Source organism: Myzus persicae, unplaced genomic scaffold (genome assembly GCF_001856785.1).
Source record: "Myzus persicae strain clone G006 unplaced genomic scaffold, MPER_G0061.0, whole genome shotgun sequence".
Lineage (NCBI taxonomy): Eukaryota > Metazoa > Arthropoda > Insecta > Hemiptera > Aphididae > Myzus > Myzus persicae.
Window position 1 is genome coordinate 39,001 of NW_019103882.1, and position 5,250 is coordinate 44,250.

At 26.2% G+C, this 5,250-nt stretch overlaps 1 long non-coding RNA gene across 1 annotated transcript; it reads left to right on the plus strand.

Annotated features, from left to right (window-relative positions):
- Positions 1 to 3,262: 3,262 nt before the first annotated feature.
- LOC111035846 lies at positions 3,263 to 4,770 on the plus strand. Its single transcript, XR_002604688.1, has 4 exons — positions 3,263 to 3,512; positions 3,623 to 3,730; positions 3,853 to 3,960; positions 4,026 to 4,770. It is a non-coding gene; the product is annotated as an uncharacterized LOC111035846 (long non-coding RNA).
- The last annotated feature ends 480 nt before the right edge of the window (positions 4,771 to 5,250 follow it).

Here is a 5,250-nt window from a genome sequence, read left to right on the forward strand (position 1 = left end):
TGAGAAGTCGAATGATTATCCAATGTTGTAAGAATTTCAACTTTAAATAAAAATTTAATTTTGACTCCCTGTTAAAAATTTTTTTTTTGATAAATGTAGACAAACTTATAAGGAATCTTATATATATCTCATGTATGAAAAGAACATTTTTTTATGAATTTCTAACTCAAAATAATTTGCAAATTTTTGTGATTTTTACAAATTTTGTCAAATTCAAATGCTCATAACAATTTTTGTTAATTGTCGTTCAACTTTTTTTAAATTTAATTTCCACTAACTACACTATTAGTGCATTCAATATATAGAAATAATATTCGAACGTCATTGATGAAAATGTATCAACAAAAACAAAATACTTACCAACTTGATGCTGAATCTAATATGATAATACAACTTTCATCAATAAAGCCCAATATTTAGAATATTTGTAATATTAAAAGCAATTTCATTCATTTCAGTAAACTGTTTTTATTATTTTATACTATTTTTATTTTTTAGTATATTTAAAATATTTTTTTACTTAATACAGTATACACATTATTATTATATACAATTATTATAATTTGTATTGCAAATAATCCTTACACAAAATGACAAATTAAGACTAGGGTTTTAATTGCTTAGCTGTAATAACTTATCGTTGAAAACTAAATAAAAAAAGCTAAAAAACTAAGAAAAAGTAAGCTTTCCACAATAAAGGTGTACATAAAAAAAGAGTTCCTCGGATAAAAAAATTTAAGAAACTGCTATAGACAATATAATACAGACATCCTGTCATCTGTAGTTATGAACCGTCAGTCTTATCCATAGGTAATGTGACATCATAGTATTTGTGCTTATCCGTTATTGATATTTAACTGACCCCGTCATCGAGAGTAATATGTTTCAAAACAAATAACATTTCATATTCCTTGTAGGTCTGTATACGATTTTTCAAAATTATAATTGTTAGATTATTTGATAAAAGATTCCTCGTAAATTTTTAAAATTGGAAATTAGATGTTTAAAAATGTCATAGTAATTTTTATAAACATTTAAAAGAAGACTGTATATTTGGATATTTTGTAGTTAAAAATTTATTTAATATAAATTAATTTTAATTTTCAATTAGTCCAGTGAATGGAGATCCAGAATTGAAGTTGCTATAGGCCCTGCATAATTGGTTTTTCGCTAACACCGAAAGCTCAGAGCTTTGAGTCGAAATCGTTTGGCCCTCGACCACTGCGGTTATTAATTTAACCTACAACTTTCCTTCTAGAAGTCCAATGCCTAGCCACCCGGTAAGAGGACGACAGTGTTTTCATAATATGATATGTAAGATAATATGTATAATACTATAATATGTAAGATTTTTGTTTAATATTAACCAAAAAATAGTTTAAAAATTTACTTTGCAATCATATTAAAAATGCGATAAATATAATGATTTATTTAGTTAATTTGTGTAGGTATGGATGTAAAAGAACTAATTCAATTTTTTGAAGAATGTGAACAAGTGGGTACCGCTCTGTTGAACAGTAGTTGTCAAGCATGTCATTGTTATGGATGTTTTATCTTTGAATTCAAAATTGCATATGAAAAACAACATATGGAAATTAGTTGATTTCCCAGAAAAAATCCAATATCGTGCAATTTTCTTATTCAAACGCTCATAAATAATTAATGTTATTTTTCGGTTTATTTTTTATGTGTCAAAGGTAGAAATTGCTTATAGGTTAGGCTAATTGCTATTAGTGCTATTGCACTTACGATAAAAATGTTTGACTAATATGAACTTGTTTATTGTCAATCTTATGATTTGAAGTAAATATCTATTTTTACCTTAAAGTTAATATTATTGAAAATTATTAATGACAAAACTATAAAATTTCACATAAAATCCAAAGTTTCAAATTCCTGAGGTTCTTGAATTGATAAAAGACGAAGAAGGATTAAAAAGTTGAGTATTTTTTGCGAGGTAAACTCTCCATTTTCTGGACTAAAATGTAATACAAAGTTCTACATGAGTTTTACTTGAAATAGTTATAAAAAGTCTAGTGACATATATTTTTTATGATCTTCATAAGTTCAAATATTGACAAAATCGGATATTTCAACAAAAAATAACAGAATATTAAGTAAATAATTGTAAAATCTTGTTAGGTGGTTGCTAACTCATTTTATGCTAATTACAGACTTTTCAATTTCCAATGTTTTTTGTTATTTCTCTATAAATGTCAATACATTTTTGTTTGTCATGTCAAAAACCTTAACAATTTGTTTATCCTACAACATTTATTAAATTGAAAATGTACAAATTATAAATATTAATAATATTAATTATATAATAAATTATTATAAGATATTTTCCTATAACATTTTCGAGATTTTAAACTTAGACGTCCTGGGAAATGCACCAACTTAATTCTCTTTACTTTCCGAAAAGATACTGAAGTTGAAAATCAAAGCATTATTCCGACCATTTATCTTGTACATAGACACAGTTAGAAAGATTTTGATTTAATAGAATAGAAATTCATTTAAATCTTGACTATTTGTAATTATATTGTTTGATTATATATTTGTATTAGTAGTATTGTCCAACGCTGAGCATTAATTTTTTTAATTTGTTAAGTTAAGTTAATATAGATAAATTTAAGTTAAGTAAAAGTTAAAAGTTACTTTTCTTTTTTATTTAACTCGTTAAAAGAAAAAAGGTATTAGTTAATTTGAAAAAAAATTAACTTAGTAAAAAATGAGTTACTTTTTTTAATGTAAAATTAATTATCATACCTTTTCATTAAAGATAATATTATGTAATTGTTTGTAGGACGCTACATCTGCATGTTTTTTCGTTGTTCCACACATAGCAAATTTGTGTTCTGCTGTTCCAATTTCTTACGGCTTTTTTTTCTGATATAATTATTAAGTGATTTGAGAATTTTTAAATTGTAATAATTTACAATTGAATCGACGGTCAACGATTAAAATATAGATATATTGCAGGTCCGGCGATTTTTGGAATTCCTATACATATAGTTTACACAATCTTCGACATATTTATTGCTTAGAAATTTAAATACTGTTAAAAACCCATGAGCTTTTTTAAAAGAACCAATAATTTTCTCAACAAGCATTCGCATTTTGTAGTTTTGTTATTATGTTTCACGTATTTACGTGATATCGTATAATTAAATGTATGATAACACGGAGGACAGATAAAAAAAAATAGACAATATTTTGGTGCCGTAATCGACAGTCGATGTATTTATAATGATTTCGAGAACAACTGCTGCCGACCACAGTTTTTGTGACGATAAGTCGATAACAGACAAGTGATAACAGTAAAGTTCCCTATAAACAGTACAAGCACGGAAAGCTCTCTCGATTCTCGAATCTTGATTCTCGTCCAATGTCTCTAAGGATCCTGGATCGTTAATGTAGTTATTAATTAAAAAATATTCAGTAATCAATGTGACCATATTGGTAGATCTTAGCCAATGTCAACAACGACGCTGCTCATTGAACAATAAGTATATTGCGACTTTTATCTTATAATCTGTTCGGTTTACTGCTAAATTGTAGTTCGAATTTAATAATTGTTCAAAATATGCATATTAATATTTTATCATTGTTTCAACAGATTTCAATCGCCGTTTCAGCAATTTCAAAGAGAAACTGGTTCCTCAAGTTCTATCTTGCTGATGTACATCTGCTATCTACTGACAGGAATCCGATTGAGAATGACTTAGTAAGAAATAGCTCCGTGGGCTGTAGATTTTATAGACTACTATAGGTGTACCAAACTGCTTGACCTTAGTCCCCATTACTGAATTAAAATAGAACTATTTGTAACCATTACTATGTTTACAGCGTACCTACTTACATGGCGGCACTGTGTTCTTATTTATTTGTCGTTTATCTGAAGACCATCCACATTGAAGCAGCATGAAAACATTAATTGTCAATGCAAGGATCGAAGTACAATCTATTTTAGAACTTCTTTGATTACCTATAATATTAATTTGCATTAATTATTTTTCCAGGATCTAAAAACTAGTTGGTTGGAAGAGAACTTACTTCAAGAAAAGGAAAAGAAAAAATAATTGATAACTAAAAGGTGTTCCAAATAAATCCACAAACTGTCAATGCTTTACAAGAATTACTATTTGTTGAATAGTCTCAAGACAATTGTTTAGTTTAATCTATTAGATAAGTACACTTATAATCAAATTCAAATCCAGTTTTTTTGCAATAGTCTCTTAGGTACAAAATTATGCAGCGAATAAGAATAATTGAGTAAAATAATAATATACCTACTTAAAATAATAAAAATAATTTTACCTAATTTTTTTTATAGTAAATATAATAATTAAAAATAATACATATTTACATTTTACAAATACTAAACATTTTCTTATTTTATGCCACACAAAAACTGTCATTTTACTATAATATACACCAGGGATCGCCAAATGGTGGCCCTCGGGCCACATCCGGCCCGTGGATGAATTTTAACTGGCCCGCAGACAAGGAGAAAACAAGCTGATAATTTCTTATCTTTGTACATTACTTTTGGCCAATCGGCATATTATAATAAATATTATGTACTTTACGTTTTTATAGCCCGCAAGAATTTTCCGAATTCTTAATGTGGCCCACGGAAACCTATTAATTTGTTGTTTTGTATATAAACTTCTCGAGCTAGTTTTTAAACAGTGTTTTAAAACTGTTTTTTTTCATGTGTAACATTTTTTCATTTACTTGCCTATTAGTTATTAATAACAATAACAATTTATTTTATTTTACATAAACAGATCTGTATGAGAATTTATAAATTGTATTGTATACTAATCATTAAAAGTCATATTTTTTTTGAATAAAATAACTAAAAAGAATATATAGTATTATAATAATTATTAACTATTGAGATACTAATATGATCATTTTTATAATTTTGTTTCAATTTTAATAGTTAAGCTAGCACTTAATAAATTATAATGCAATAAAATATATAGTTTATCTACCAATCTATTTTTGATTTTTTTCTCAATAAGCATATTATGACAAATTTTGTTACTTAATAATTTATATTTTATTAGAGTAAAAAGGTATTTCTCATAATAGTTATAATTTTAGTTTATGTATATTTGGTGCTTAAAATTATAATAAAACACAATAATCACAGATGATTTGAGCTTAACACTCATTAAACTAATCCATATATTAGACAAATTGTCCAAAGTAGCATGAGCTATTAATTTATAATAG